Raw genomic sequence first — 17,058 nt, forward strand, 5'->3', positions numbered from 1 at the left:
ATTATTTTTATATAATTGTATTCAATAGCTGTTGGAGTCTACCGGACCAGGTCCGTCCTCCGCGCAGATCGTTTGGATATGGCCAGAGCGGGGTCGCCGTCCGGATCTGCCGATGACCTTTCTTAGTTCTGAGGGGAAAGGAATTGTGTCCTAGACACTATTCTCTGTTAGCTGTACAAAAACTAGACTTTGCACTCCAATGAATTGTTTCTACAAATAAGCACTTTATTACACAGTTCAACAAAGATATATCAATCCGTACTATACCACAAAGCGCTTTGGACTCCTTCTTGAGTTCCCACCGTGACAGGCTCGTCAGTGTGAGGTCCCAGTTGAAGTGAGTGCCGAATTCTGAATATATCTTTTTCTTTATAGTGTTTGCTGTGAAGCCCCCACCTTTGGTGCTCTCTGTGCTGCAGTCTGCCTTTTCTGCCCAGCAACACACAGTTTTAGCCAAGGTCAGGCCAGGGCCATACTGGTGAGGATCAGGGCCCCACATCTCGTCCTTGAAGATAACAGGATGTAGCCGGCCAGCAGTAAACTTTAACAGCAGTAAACTTTAACACGTTATTTTTCCACTCAGACAGCTCAATGTTTCCTATAACAGGATTTACTATATCTTATTCACAGTTACTTTTTCCTTATCTTTATCCTTCAATCCCCCTTTTGCCCCATTCTAATGATTGGGGCAACAAAACAACGCTATTGTTTATGTACATTTATGTCAGCTGTTTTAGGCTTCTGTCTCTCTTTCCCACATTCTGCCATACGGTGGTACTGATGGTGCTGTCGGGAAAGTGTCCATTGCTGCTGCTTCTTCTTCGCCTTCCTCAATGTCTGGGTTGTTTTCTAAGGATAGCAAGGCGAGTTGTTGGCCCAGGGGAGTAGAAGGTGCTATGGCGGTACTAATTATTTTGTCCACCATTGAGCGGATACATGGGATGCAGCAGCACCCGCACAAGGTCAAAATTGCTGCAAACACGGCCATTGATATCTTGTGTAGTTTCATTTTGTGGGGAATTTGGATTATTACTTTGGTCAATGATTTGCCTCCCCCTTTCACCCACTATGATAATGATTATTCCAACAATGATGAAAAAACAAAGTGTTAAGGCCAAGCAATAGAGGTGTTGGTTAGGTCCTGAGTTCTTCTTCATCTTCGTTTTTCTTGTAAAAGTTCTTTGGTGTATCAGTGTAGGTGAGTGTCTCTTGTGTGGTGTGTGTATGTGATGCGTGTGGTGTACCGCCTACTTTGGGGGAGCGGTCCCTTGTTGTGCCTCCTCGCCGGCTGTTATCTCCTGGGCTGCCGTTGGTTCTCCTGTTGTCTCCTCCTCCTCGGAAGTTGAGTCGATGTCCACACTTGGGGGTTGGGGGCTTCGGTTGTTTGCCTGATGTTCAGTTGGCCTAGGTCCTGGATGGTGTCAGCGAGGGTCCTGGTAGGTGCTGGTGCTTCCACACACCTGCTCCAGTGGTACCACGTGTCCCCCTTTCCTTGTAGGCGGACGGCATGGGATGTCCTCTGGGTCACTCGGTCGGGGCCGGAGGGCCTGGGGTTGACAGTCAGCCTCCTGCGTCTCGGGTCCCCCTTTCGGCGTCAGCAACCTGTGTGGAGAAATCTGATACAAATCCCTCAAGCCTACGCTCCGGGCTCTGGGGCCCTCGGCTGTTTGACCCACCAGTGCGTGGCCACTTGGAGCCTGTTGGTGGGGTGTCTTAAAACAACAGACGCCTGTGCACAGGTTTTCTAAATTAATTGTGCAGCTTCAGAATCTTAATACTTGGACTGTGCCAACTAAATAAGAACCCCAACATCTTTAGGTAAACTAAATAACATATTTCAATAGCTCTGAATTTCTGACAAGCATCTGTATTTATTTTTAAATGAAATCCCTGAGATCCCATTAAAAATCTAAATATGATTTGAACTGCTAATGTTTCTGGTAAAGAAACACACTAATCTTATGGATTCAAAAACAACCAAAATCACAATACTAACAAAGTGAACGGCTTCCTGGTGATACTGCTTCTACCCGTCAGTTCTTAGATATTATCCCGCTGAAAAAATGAATACAGAATTCCAACAAACTGTCCTCAAATGTCTTTCTATTATGTATTTAGATTAAATGTATATCCCCATAATGACCTCAACAATAAAGTCTATGGCTTTTACTTCTTTACCAGGCTAGTTACATGATGTTGTCCAAATTACATTGTGTCTCATTACATTACTATGTTTTAACTTTAACTGTAAATATGTTCTTTCTACATTTCAAACCTTAGTTACTTTAATACCTGTTGACACATTAGTTGACACATTACTCACAGGTCAGCTTCTTAAGTCCATCTCTCTGGCAGCCCCTTGGCCACTGATTCTCTATCTGTGTTACCTGCTATAACTCAATCAATATTAGAGACATTCATCAAACAGTGTGTTATCCCCAGATATGGAGCAGGTCAATTCTAAAACTGTCAATCAATGATCAGATTGAACAATGGAGTTGGGCAGCAGGTTCCTTTCAGTCCCTAAATGAAAAATGTACATTGTAAAGTTTACACTCCCCCTTTTTTACACATTATCTCATGTGTAAACAAAAACCTGTATGGGAAGAAAACCTTCAGGTCATAATGGATTATAAGACAATACCAAACATTTTCCCAAATGTACATCCATCATTTCCCACAGTAAACACTCCAGTAAGTGTTTCTCTCCATCTTTCAGTCCTAAAAGAAACAGAACCTTCAAATGTCATAGTTTGAGTTTCACATTCTTCAAACCGCCACCTCCTGTGGGAGTGAAACATCAAGTAGGTTAGAAACGGTTTCCCCTTTTGTGCAATGTTAGGAAACCTCTCATTTCACACATTATTATCACACAGAGATAATGTGTTAGTCCAAAACATGCTTGATTAGTCATCGTTTTAAATCATGCAGTTGCACTGATCAGATGCAAACATACACTCACTCACACCGTCAGGTTGTAAAGTCAGGTTTTGGTCAGGTACACCTCAGAGTCAGTCATTGACAGTGCCTTCCCAAGTTACCCTGTCTGTCAGGGTCAAAGGTCAGTTGGTCTCAGTCTTTTTGGCCATGTGTCGTGCCCTGCAGAGACTCCGATGTTCCAGCACAGGCCAGCATCCTCCGTCTATAGAAATCTGTATATATGGAGCGCCATCATTTATTAATTCACAATTACAACTATAATGTTCAAGATATCTCTGTTCTCCCAAATTCCCTGAAAAGTGTTAGCCAAAAAATGTCACTTCCTTATTGTACTACTACTGCAGTTCATTTACACCTAATCAATATCAACACGTCTAATAGATGTAATTCAGAAACTTGTGTACATCACTATTATCTTGTGTCAAAACATTATCAGGATCTGTGAAACTCTTCTATGTATTCCATAACTCATTCTATTAATTTATCTTCAATTCTGGTGCACTTAAAGAACAATGTTACCCTCTTTAACAGTGCGTGGAACCCTGGGTGTCCTGAACATGTAACAATCACTCCTTCCTTTATCAAGGACCTAAAAACAGAAGTAATTTCATCAATGGTTTGTAGCTGAACTTAGGAATCATCCCTCATGGTAGGTATGTTTTTACTTTTTAACATCTCTAAATGTCAGTTAATTACCAACTAAATGAATGTCCATTAGGAGGTGGTGCCGCTAGTCCTCTAAACTCATAATCGGGTGCTGTGCGCTTCCTGTGAAGCTGCAAGTAAGATTTTAAAACCCACTGCAGGGTGGGTCGAGTGACCCCTCCTCCCTATTGGTCGTCAATAATATGCACCCTTCTAATGGGTGATTGAAGGCCCCACATTATTTCCCATTTCAGCCTCAGCCCTCTTTACTCTAAAATTACTTTTTAAATAGGAATATGTAGAAATGGAACAAATATTCAATCTTCAGAAAAGTTCTTAACCAATGTCTATCTGGTGAACAGCCAACATATTTTAAAATGTCAGATGTATAAAAATAAGCCTAAATACTCCCTTACCCTCAAAGTCCAAATCTAGACACAAGGTGAACAGTTTTGGTAACGGACAATTTAATCTAAAAACAAAACAAAATTGGACTTGTGTCCTTGTTATTTGTTCTTCAAAATACATTAGCAAATACCCTGCGAAGTATTCGCAACCTAACTAACCCTCCCTAGGATATGAAATCCATTAATCCCTTTACTCATAGTTAGTTTATATGTCTAAATTATTATGTGTGACCTAATAATCAGATGTCTTGTTTGTCAACCAAGAATATTAAACTTTAATCTTTTCAGCATTCCAGACCATCATTTAAACAATCAGCCTCCCCTCTCAAACACTAATGTTATTGTTGTACACCACCCTCTGGAAAACTCTTGCACAGTTATGCTGTCAAATCATCGCATATTTTCCTCAGAGTCTGAACCGCCTGAGACCAGCCTGTCTCAAGATCTTGTCACATTGTGAACAGTCAGTAATGCGTTGTCCTCTGCAGCTGTAGCCAATAGGATCAATGAAACTCTTGCACTGGGATGTCCTGAGGGGGAAGGCACCTCTGGATCAATGTGCTACAGTCAGCAGACACACTTGTCCTCCGCACAGCAGGAATCCCCCAAAACTGCTGTTTCTCTTCCCACCACTGTTGCCTTGACAACGAGGTACACGCAAAATGTCAAACCCTCCTCAGATGCGTTCTTTGCACAGTTCTTCTGTTTCTGTAGTGAGCAACTCTTCACCAACACACTGATTCAGAGTACAACCCAAAGGTGGCGCACAACTTTCCAGTGCCGCTGTAATCACAATAAAACCAGCAACTGGAGATAAACTCAATTTAAATCTCTCCCCCAAAGGGTTACGAAATAAAACGGCTGAGTGTCTATATGGTCAGGAATGCTGAAACATGTGAATGTTAAAACAAATCAATGGCAGTAGTCTACCCGGATTCTTTACTCCATTAACAGTAGTAAAACCACATTGTAAAATCTCTTTTGTCTAGTTGAAGTCCTGCTTACTTCATCTTTAAAATCTTCTTTAATTTGAAACCAAAACGGTCTTTAATGGTATCAATTGTGGACTTCCTTAATATGAATTGTAAATGCAACATATGTTCTCTGTAGAACACAGATATGACAGTAGCTGCTGAAACTGGTTAATAGCAGTTTTCTGTCAACCTAGTTAAGCCTGTTGTTGTTGTTGTTGTTATATCTAGTAAATATATTTTTATTTCATGTTTACTCACAAAACAATATGACATTATTTAGAAACAAGTTGTACTCTCTCTGAACTCTTCAAAACATCTACTTGTCTTTCTCTTTCCTCCCTGTGCCCTGCAGCTGCCGGCTCAAGTTTCCCCTCATCAATCACCGGTGTGTTTGTGCAACACCTCTGTCATGCGTAACCATTTAACAGATTCATTCTGACTGACAAACTCATAACAACCTCCCAGTTTACTTTCTACTCTTTCTTCATAAACTTACAAACACAATTAATGTCTACTAATGATATTATAAAAACACTAGGTGGAATAATCCACTATTATGTTCAATTTGAATCAAACTTTAACCTGCTTCATATACTCAGCAAACAGTATTATTACTTTCCCTCAACGTTACTGTATGCAATAAATGCCTTCGAAATATAAGTAAACTTCTCAGTAAATGACAAATACCACGAAATTCACAATGCAATGTAATGGTACCAATCAGTTCTCAAAACCCCTCATAAAACCACAAAGTGACGTAACTGTATCCTACAAAAACTATGCTAAAAACAGCAAATTATAGTTTCTTATTTATTTCAATATCTACTACTTGAGCTCCCACATTGATCTATTCATTTTCAATGTTATTCACTCCTTGTTTTAAATTCAATGCTCTTTCTTCATGCATTTAAGAAGAGAGAGAGAAAAAAGAAGGAGGGGGGTGTGGGTACTCTCACAGACACCCCGGCTTGAACAGGCATTCCATGAGGGGGGGGGGGGCTTCCTTGAAACAAGAATGACTTCGTATCTATTTATCTGACTAGGTTAATATGTGTTCACTTGTATTTATTAATACACTGGACAATTCTTGTCGTTACTCTTAATGTCCTTATTCTTATTTATTTGAATGTCCGTGGAGCAACACAGAATATTGAAGAACAGAGGGCAGCTGACCACAAATGAGCTTCCCCTGTTATATAAACATTAATATATTCCTTCTGACTGACAAGCGTTCAAAAACCCTCCTGTTTATCACTTAGGCTACTACTTTTTGTTTTATTCATAACCTAAAAATACAATTGTGATGAATAGCTTGCTCTTTTTCTGATTGAAACAAAGAGTATTCTTCTACAGAATCCAAAAGTGGGGGGAGATTCTTTCACAGACAAATACTGACACCCCGGCTCCGGCTGGAGCTCTCAGCCTTTTCAAGAGAAGGGGGGCTTCTTTCAACAACTAATCAACAAACTATTGGTATACCAAAACATTTACCAACATAAAACAAGGTCTTTACGAATCAACAATGACAACCAACAGACAGAACAATCAACAAACAGCAAACATTGTACACAGATATATTAGCTACTGATACGGCGACCAGTTTTACACCTTACTATTGGCTACTCGTTTGACAAGTTTGACACCTTACTGTTGGCTACTTGTTTTGACAAGTTTGACACCTTACTGTTGGCTACTTGTTTTGACAAGTTTGACACCTTACTGTTGGCTACTTGTTTTGACAAGTTTGACACCTTACTGTTGGCTACTTGTTTGACAAGTTTGACACCTTACTGTTGGCTACTTGTTTTGACAAGTTTGACACCTTACTGTTGGCTACTTGTTTTGACAAGTTTGACACCTTACTGTTGGCTACTTGTTTGACAAGTTTGACACCTTCCCGTTGGACCGCGGCGGATCCTCATAAATTACGGGTTCCACCCGCTTCTCATCACAGATTTGTTTATACCCTTGTTGATCTATTCAGTGCACACAATTTTATTTACGTTTTATCTTTACTTTTTAGCTGAGACAATTATTTCTGCCATTTTCACACAATCCTAAAATGTAGTGGTATTTCAAACACATCTATTTGTTGTAACAGGCAGATGCTTACCTTGATTCTAAATGACCTGGGTTTTTGATTGTGTGAGATGGTTTCTTGTAAAAGCCGTAAACTCAATGTTTTTTGGTGTCCTCTCAGAAGGTCATCGGTGTCCGGACTTCCCGCTCTAGACCATCACGTCACGGGGTCACCAAGCTGTTGGAGTCTACCGGACCAGGTCCGTCCTCCGCGCAGATCGTTTGGATATGGCCAGAGCGGGGTCGCCGTCCGGATCTGCCGATGACCTTTCTTAGTTCTGAGGGGAAAGGAATTGTGTCCTAGACACTATTCTCTGTTAGCTGTACAAAAACTAGACTTTGCACTCCAATGAATTGTTTCTACAAATAAGCACTTTATTACACAGTTCAACAAAGATATATCAATCCGTACTATACCACAAAGCGCTTTGGACTCCTTCTTGAGTTCCCACCGTGACAGGCTCGTCAGTGTGAGGTCCCAGTTGAAGTGAGTGCCGAATTCTGAATATATATTTTTCTTTATAGTGTTTGCTGTGAAGCCCCCACCTTTGGTGCTCTCTGTGCTGCAGTCTGCCTTTTCTGCCCAGCAACACACAGTTTTAGCCAAGGTCAGGCCAGGGCCATACTCCCTTTTTCTAATTACCTGTTTTAACTGGTTTTCTCACAAGACAGTTGCGTCTGGTGAGGATCAGGGCCCCACATCTCGTCCTTGAAGATAACAGGATGTAGCCGGCCAGCAGTAAACTTTAACAGCAGTAAACTTTAACACGTTATTTTTCCACTCAGACAGCTCAATGTTTCCTATAACAGGATTTACTATATCTTATTCACAGTTACTTTTTCCTTATCTTTATCCTTCATAACCGTAAGAAATTAAACAGTATGTGATTTGTAAATAGGAATACAGATTTGACTTAATGTTTTCATAAATATATTTTTCTCCCAGTTTGTCATGGGACTTATTTTTACCCTCTCAAAGAACCGAAACCGAAAATAACCGGAATCGAAAAGCAGAACCGGAATCGCTCACTTCTCACTTACGTTAGCGGTGTCATAAAAACACCCAACTCTGCACATGACATACACATAATCAATTGAAATCAAAAGCAAAGCATTTGAGTAATAGAGTCTCTTGGTTCCTTTTTTTAAAGGTGACCGGTTTGAGCCAGTTTGGGAGGCTCACTAAAATAGCTCAACTTGTTCTAGTGCTCCCTCACTCTAATGCCGACGCGGAGAGGGTTGCCACCAACACCTACAACAACACACACACACACACACACACACACACACATCCCTTCACTAAGAATGAAATAAATATGTTTTTATTTGTATGAATATATGTGTCATTTATCAGATAAGACCACCGTCCCCACCCAAAGCCCCGCCGCTGCCAAAATCTCACTCTGAACTCTGTTCAAAACTTGACAGCCCTGTCTCTATATGACCCAAAGTGGATGAATACTGTATACACAATATTACAAATCAGTTCATAGTCATCATAACATTTGCGGTGAAATAACTTTTATAAATGTTTGGGTTAAAACAACCCATATTCTTCAAGAAGCTTGTACTGTTCGGTCTTACAGTAGCCTACTGTTGCCTACTTTCATTTGTCCATGTCCTTATTACTTTCTTTTCCGGTTTACTTCTCTTCAGTTTAGTCTTCAACGGCAACGGTGTTGTGCCGTAGATTCATGAAGCCTGTACATTCACCTGTATTGAGCGTTCGTCTAGTTTAATAAGCTTTTCTGTCTTGCTGTAGATTGAAGCCCTGTTCGCGGGGACGCGCAAACGTGACGTCATCGCCTGTATTGAGCGTTCGTCTAGTAGTTTAATAAGCTTTTCTCTCTCTTTTGAATGATATATTTCCCATCAGATTAAACAGCAAACGGCTGAATAAATAATGTGCATTTCAACCTACGGCATAACACCGGCTATTGGTTCATGTCCCCGAGCACTATTGCCGGTGCATCGGGGTGGCTGAGTTGCAGCTCGTGAACACAGTCAGCGATGGAGCCGACCGCCAGTAACGCTCTGCCGCTGGGAGGCACGTAAATAACTAACAGTAAAATACACCCGAATTCTCTAGGCAGATAAAAGGGTCTTAACGTCATGCCGAGAATTTCTACATTGGGATTTCAGGTTTTACATTTGACTGAGTATGATCGGCACCACAGGTCATTAATATACACACAAATACCGCCTCCTCTGGTTTCCCCCGAGTTCGCATCCCTGTCTGCTCGAACAAGGGTGAATCCAGGTACTTCAAAGAGAGATTTAGGCATCGTAGATTGTAGCCAACTTTCCATGAAACATAATAAAGAGGCCCCTTTTATTTTGTAAAATAGCAAGGGGGTGCATATCCTGACAACCAGGCCATGCCGTAAAAAGCACCCCAAATATGTTTCTATTAATCCCAACCTCAAGCATTTTTTAGGGTATGGTTGTAGGACTAGTACCAATAAATGGAGTAAGTTTCATGTATGTGACCCTTTTATTTGGTAAGAGAGCAGGTGCATAACGAGGCAAACATATGCTGACAAAGACTATGTAACATTTGTAAACATATATTTTGATTATTATATGACAAATATGTAAAATTAAACAATACATTTTAAAGCACGTGTATACAGACAGGACGTCACAATTTAAAAAAAACATATATTAAATAAAAATATAACTGAAAAAGAAGTGACGAATGAATGCAAAATCGACACCACTACCATCAAAATACGGAGCGTTTAATCACAAGAATCAAGACTATGATGAGCTACCACTAAACGATCGACTCACAGTCTGAAAATTACCATTAAAAAAAACCTTGACGTGTATTCTTCGTTTTGAGGTCTAAACGTTTCATTTAGAAATGCGCGTTGCCCTGACAAAGGGTGCATAATTTGAAACAACACCGGTGTTATGCCGTAGGTTGAAGCCTTGCCGTGGATTGAAGCCCTGTTCGCGGGGACGCGCAAAGGTGACGTAATCGCCTGTGTTGAGCGTTCGCCTTATTTTCACCCTTTTCAAAGCTTTTTTCTCTCTTTTGAATGATATATCAGATTAAACAGCAAACGGCTGAATAAATAATGTGCATACAATTGCGAGGAGGCTCGTTTTAAGGACACGTTTTTCAGATCTGTCACAATCTTCGTATTGGAATAAACTTACGTTTTTGAGTGTATAGTCCCACTCTGTTATATTCCTCCTTCCTGCAGAACAGACAATGACAGGATAATATGTGATTTGTCAATAGTCCTATTTCTTAAAACCTTCTCTGTTGTTTAAGTGTCTGATAACCACGAATAGTAAGCAATGATATAACAGTAATGATATCAATAGTCCTATTTCTTAAAACCTTCTCTGTTGTTTAAGTGTCTGATAACCACGAATAGTAAGCAATGATATAACAGTAATGATATCAGACACTGTGTTATTTTCAATCAAGCCTAACAAATTATGTGTTCAAACTGGCTTCACTCACTTGAATTGCTCCTTTGAATATAATTTGTATATATCCCTACTCAACACATGTTTGTATTGGAATGCCACTCCTATTTTTTTTTCTATTTTATTTTAAGGTGACATTGAATGCTTTGAAAGGTGCCCTAAAATAAAGTGTATTATTGATCTTGTATCTGTGCCTCTATTACATTACATTTCATTTTCTATCACACTATTAATGTTCCTTATTTTAGACTAGGTTAATCCTGGTGTCAATAGGGAAGATATGCACTGTTCTCTACATAACATGTTCAGAGCAGGTATTTCTCCTGCCGGATTTGGAACCCCCCCTTTATCTTTGTCCAGGATAGTCACAACTTCACAAAAATCACACTGGTGCTTGCTGTTCCCCTCTAGTTTGTGCTCACAAAAGCATTTCACTCTGGGCCCAGCAGGTACAAAAATAAAGAGGGGCTTCAAAATCCGGCAGTGCAGTTGTTAGAGCTGCCAGATTTGGAACCCCCCCTATATCTTTCTCCAGGATAGTCACAGACTCACCAAAATCACACTGGTGCTGGCTGTTCCCCTCTAGTTTGTGCTCACCAAAGCATTTCACTCTGGGCCCTGCAGGTCAAAAACTAAAAAGGGGCTTCAAAATCCGGCAGATCAGGTGTTGGTGCTGCCAGATTTGGAACCCCCCCTATTTCTTTCTCCAGGATAGTCACATTGTCACCAAAATCACACTGGTGCTGGCTGTTCCCCTCTAGTTTGTGCTCACCCAAGCATTTCACTCTGGGCCCTGCAGGTCAAAAACTAAAAAGGGGCTTCAAAATCCGGCAGATCGGGTGTTGGTGCTGCCAGATTTGGAACCCCCCCCTATATCTTTCACCAAGATAGTCACAGACTCACCAAAATCACACTGGTGCTGGCTGTTCCCCTCTAGTTTGTGCTCACAAAAGTATTTCACTCTGGGCCCTGCAGGTCAAAAACTAAAGAGGGGCTTCAAAATCCGGCAGTGGAGTTGCTAGAGCTGCCGGATTTTGAAGCCCCTCTTTATTTTTGTACCTGCTAGGCCCAGAGTGAAATGCCTTTGTGAGCACAAACTAGAGGGGAACAGCCAGCACCAGTGTGATTTTGGTGACATTGTGACTATCCTGGCCAAAATGACAGGGGGCGCTTCAAAATCCGGCAGCTCTAGCAACTGCACTGCCGGATTTTGAAGCCCCTATTTATTTTTGTACCTGCTGGGCCCAGTGTGAAATGCTTTTGTGAGCATAAACTAGAGGGGAACAGCCAGCACCAGTGTAATTTTGGTGAGTCTGTGACTATCCTGGAGAAAGATATAGGGGGGGTTCCAAATCCGGCAGCACCAACACCTGATCTGCCGGATTTTGAAGCCCCTCTATATTTTTGTACCTGCTGGGCCCAGAGTGAAATGCTTTTGTGAGCACAAACTAGAGGGGAACAGCCAGCACCAGTGTGATTTTGGTGAGTCTGTGATTATCCTGGACAAAGATAAAGGGGGGGTTCCAAATCCGGCAGGAGAAATACCTGCTCTGAACATGTTATGTAGAGAACAGTGCATATCTTCCCTATTGACACCAGGATTAACCTAGTCTAAAATAAGGAACATTAATAGTGTGATAGAAAATGAAATGTAATGTAATAGAGGCACAGATACAAGATCAATAATACACTTGATTGTAGGGCACCTTTCAAAGCATTCAATGTCACCTTAAAATACAATTGAAAAAAAATAGGTGAGCAATTCAAGTGAGTGAAGCCAGTTTGAACACATTATTTTTTAGGCTTGATTGAAAATAACACAGTGTCTGACATGATCATATATGTGATATCATTACTGTTATATCATTGCTTACTATTCGTGGTTATCAGACACTTATACAACAGAGAAGGTTTTAAGAAATAGGACTATTGACAAATCACATATTATCCTGTCATTGTCTGTTCTGCAGGAAGGAGGAATATAACAGAGTGGGACTATACACTCAAAAACGTAAATTTATTCCAATACGAAGATTGTGACAGATCTGAAAAACGTGTCCTTAAAACGAGCCTCCTCGCAATTGTATGCACATTATGTATTCAGCCGTTTGCTGTTTAATCCTAATATATCACTCAAAAGAGAGAAAAAATCTTTGAAAAGGGTGAAAATACGGCGAACGCTCAACACAGGCGATTACGTCACCTCTGCGCGTCCCCGCGAACAGGGCTTCAATCCACGGCAAGGCTTCAACCTACGGCATAACACCGGCACTGCATGTCCTCCACCGTCGTCATTGAACGTAATCCGGGTTTAGCGTCACTTCTCTGGCCTCCGCTGCACTATGGCCCATTCCCAAACCGCCCCCTACACCCTACCCCTACACCCTACCCCTACACCCTACCCCTCCGTTTGCGCGTTCACGCAGAGGGTCCGCCATATTGAGGGCTGGTCCAAAGCAATCAGGGCGGAGGCGTAGTGGGTTATAAAAGCCTCCAACAGCGAGTTTGCATGGATGCAGGCTTGATAATCTCACTCCACAGGTGTGCAACCGTTTTTCGGGTATGGAGGGAACAACGTCATACAAATGTGAGTTCCATGTGGTTATTTTTTTAAACGATAAATAATACGTTGCCTTAACTAATACATGCCTTTGTGAACATGTATTTATAAATCTACACGTGTTAATTTGATTTGCCAAGATTACATTAGATTTTTATTTTGAAGATGTACAAATCTAAATCGGAATCAAACTAACAACACATGTGTCAATTCATGTATCCATTCACTTACGAAATCGGTTTAAACTTAAGTGTGATTTGTAATTTCAGGGACTGTGGTAAAACCAAGGCACTTATTGCTTTACGAATGGAAAAGGATGACCTGTTTTGCAAAAAACGCAATGCTGCCAAAGAAGCATGGGAGTGAGTTATGCACTCAATTCATATTTTGTGCAATGAAAGTAATGAATGTGCACTGTGGGTCATTGCCTTAACACCAATATATATTGTTTAAATATTCTATGATAACAGGTCAATCATTAAGGAACTGGACCTTGGGCAACACGTGTCTCACAAACAGGCCTCCAAGAAATGAGAGAACCTAAAAAAGAAATACAAGGTAAATGGTGTATTGTTATTGTAAAACATGTTTGTTTTTGAAAAAGCTGAACAAATATTTCTAACATGCATTTGTTTGCAATAGGAACTTAAAAGGCCAAGGACTGGAACAGGGACTGATCAGGGGGAAGAAACCCCTGCAACATGGCCCTTCTTCATGGCCATGGATGAGGCCATAGGTGCAAGGCCTTCAATTAGTCCTTCTGTCCTTGTTGCCTCAGCCTTGGCAAACCCCACAATCCTCTTTGATCCGGAGGCTGCTTCCTGCTCCTCTTCCTTCCCCCCCCCAAATGTGGCTGATGATCCAGACCCCTCACCACCCTCATCACTGTCTGAGGCTGGAACCACCCAGCAGCCCCCCCCAAAAAAAAGAAAATGTGCTATTGGAGTGCTGGAGTGCCGAGAACGCGAGGCAGAAAAAGAGGACGAACGCCACAGAGAAATAATGCAGCACTCAGATACATTTCTAACCCTGTTCGAAAAAATGGTCGACAAAATGTGATTTATTTCTCCCCCCCCACCATTGGCCATTTCTATGTTGATTATTGATGTTACTTTAAAGACTTGTTTTTGTTCGCTTGTATTATTTATTTGGAAGACAATAAACCTAATTTAACGTACTGTCCTTCATGTCTTCAATATTGTATGGGATATAGTAAATACAGGTAGACGGGTGATGAAGGTGACATTGCGTTTGCTTGATTGTTAGATGGCTACATTGTTCTGTGTGGGTTTCATAATGTAGAAGGAAAAGTTGTGCACAAAGTAATGGTGTGCACGGAACTAAAGTGTTTTTTCCAAAGTCTGAAGATTAACCCTGAATATCAGCATTTTAAATAAAGATATGTCTGTGCGCTTCATAGGTATAAGGCATTAAAATATACATGCCATTTACAGTCTTAATTGCTCATGTCAAACCATTTGCAGAGTTTCACTCAAAAACAAAAGTGATTGTATTAGAAGACCTGTGTTCATTTTCTGAACCTGTGCTCGTGATTGAATGATCCAAGAGGTAAGGACATTTCTCTCCAATTTGGGATTATGCAGAAAGACAATTCAGGAAAACCAAGTTTGAAATCAACGGTGCACAGGTTTATTTTATTTCACCTCTTTTCTCTAAAGTGAGAAGTGGAGCTCACTAAAACAAACAAAATTAAATCAGGTATGTGTGCACATCATTTCAAAAACACAAGTTAACAGACAACCACGTTTTTGCCAAAAAAAAACACAAAAAAACAAAGTTCATTAGATGTAATCGTGCTCTCTCAGGTGTGGTGCCATTTGGACAGGAGCAGAGAGTTGTGCAGCAATCCTGTTCCTTAGGTGGTGTCCAGGACTTTCCTGTCCACATGCTGCGGCAGAGGGAGGACTCTGGTCCCCATCTTCAGGGGGGAAGGCTTCAGCATCCTCAAGGACATCGTTCATGTCTATGCACAGATTGTGCAGAAATGCACAACATGCAATGATGTCAGGGGAAAAGCTTGGACTGACCTCCAGCGCTTTGAAAAGGGTGGCCCTCCAGCGAGCCTTCATCCTTCCAAATGCTCTTTCCACCACAGACCGAGCCCTGGCATGATGCCTGTTGAATCTGGCCTGCACCTGGCCGCGAGGGACCTTGTAGGGTGTGAGTAATCCCACTGGTTTTTCCAGGCAGGGATAACCACCGTCCCCAAGGAGGAACCAACCAGCTGGGGGAAGTGCCTGGCAGAAGATGGGGCTGTTTCGCAGTACTGTGGCATCATGAACGGAGCCTGGATAGCCGATGAAGACATCCAGGAATCTCCCAGTTGAGTCACAGATGGCCTGCATCTGGATGGAAGGAAACCGCTTGTAATTGATGTACTCCTTGTGGTACTCGTTTCCTGGAGGTTTGATGCGAATATGGCATCCATCAATCGCACCAGCAGCACGGTGAAATGCAGGACTCTTTGCAAGCTGACAGAAGCCATCTGCAATCTCTGGCAGCCCATCTGCGGTTGGCAGGGAAATGAGGGTCTTCAGGTTGGCCTTTATCTTCCCGGTGACGTGTTTGATGATCCTGTGGACCGTCGATTTGGGAATCCCGAATGCTGAACCCACCACAGAGGAGAACAAGCACCTCGATGTCTTGTCCCCATCCGTGGTCCTTTGGGGAGGAAAGTATCTGCACCAAATACACCACACTAGATCGCTTAACTCTAAAGTCCTTCTTTAGACAGGCTTCAGGGTTGGCATACACGGTGAGAATTGGGGCAGTAGCATTGAGCTGCATGTAAAGACCTTTGCCCCCCTGTAAAAGACAAACACAGGACACAGTATTGTTCGTTCACACACACACACACACACACACACACACACACACACACACACACACACACAGAGCTCTGTAAACAATTCTGAGAGCAAGTCAAATTAACCTTTCCTTTTTTATTCTATAAACTACTGACAACATTTCTCTGTGTTGGAATTCTACAGACACTATACAGATATACAGGTATAGCTTATAAAGAAAGACTAAATGAATGTATATCACAATATATCTAAATATCTATTTGTATTACACATAAAGTTCATAGGCTACTATATAAGAAATAAAGTGAAGATAATTGTTGTATTGGCAATATTGAAATGTTTATCTGCCACTGGCACATCGCTAAAATGCGCCTCAACCTTCTCCGCCTTCTGTTGGATCTTGCCATTGCACCCGCTAACAGGCGACGGATAGCAACGCAGGTCAATGCAGCCGACAGATGTGGGTTGGACACCATGACGTCCGTTTCCTGCGGAGAGAGGGGAGGCCGTCCCAAAGCTTGCCGCTGTATTTATACCCTTAACCCTTAATGGAGGGAACTTCATTCAGCTGTGATGCCTACAGACGGAGTTCACTCCGTCACGGAGGGGGAGGGTCGAGGGAGTGGTTTGGGATTGGGCCTATATTTGGCTCCACCTTCCGCGTGCTACCCCATTGCGTCAAGTTCTCTACAAGCAGCGAACAATTTACCGGAAGCGAAGTGTTGAAATAAAATCATAAAACAGATTCAGGTTCTCAAGCTGATCAACAGCACATTTTTATAAAAGCAAAAAAAGTCCAACATTTTTTTTTACTTTTTCAGTATTATGTATGTATAATATAAGTAAACGTATGAAGCTTAATGTAATAGGGTAACTACTTTAATTATATATGGTCCCTTTAAAAGAAAAACAAATAGGCCTACAGCTGCTACTTTTTTACCATGATGTTCTTATCTGCTATTAGTGCTTTTTTTACTGATGGTGTTCTTTTATTATTAATTACGTGTGCATACTTAGTTAATTTTGAATGTGTAACGTCTTTCTCCTCACTTTATCTGCACTTTCTGCTGTTGTAATAATGTATATTCCGGGACAAATAAAGGAATTCTGATTCTGATTTAATCACGATTCCAAAGGCTTTTATTTTGGAATTATCAAGCGGAAACAGTTTCTGTGTTTCA

General features: G+C 41.4%; 2 long non-coding RNA genes and 1 pseudogene across 2 annotated transcripts; 1 reads left to right on the plus strand and 2 right to left on the minus strand.

Moving 5' to 3' along the window:
* Window positions 1-202: 202 nt before the first annotated feature.
* LOC139434182 (uncharacterized) lies at window positions 203-7,899 on the minus strand. The gene is made up of 2 exons (XR_011643595.1): window positions 2,324-7,899; window positions 203-1,411 (listed from the first exon to the last, which is right to left on the minus strand). It is a non-coding gene; the product is annotated as an uncharacterized lncRNA (long non-coding RNA).
* Window positions 7,900-12,928: 5,029 nt separating this feature from the next.
* On the plus strand, window positions 12,929-14,217 carry LOC117449394 (uncharacterized). Its single transcript, XR_004552480.1, has 4 exons — window positions 12,929-13,076; window positions 13,319-13,411; window positions 13,520-13,607; window positions 13,692-14,217. It is a non-coding gene; the product is annotated as an uncharacterized lncRNA (long non-coding RNA).
* Window positions 14,218-14,830: 613 nt separating this feature from the next.
* LOC139434064 (putative nuclease HARBI1) lies at window positions 14,831-16,353 on the minus strand (annotated as a pseudogene).
* Window positions 16,354-17,058: the final 705 nt, after the last annotated feature.

The sequence above is a fragment of the Pseudochaenichthys georgianus genome, chromosome 7 (assembly GCF_902827115.2).
Source record: "Pseudochaenichthys georgianus chromosome 7, fPseGeo1.2, whole genome shotgun sequence".
NCBI lineage: Eukaryota > Metazoa > Chordata > Actinopteri > Perciformes > Channichthyidae > Pseudochaenichthys > Pseudochaenichthys georgianus.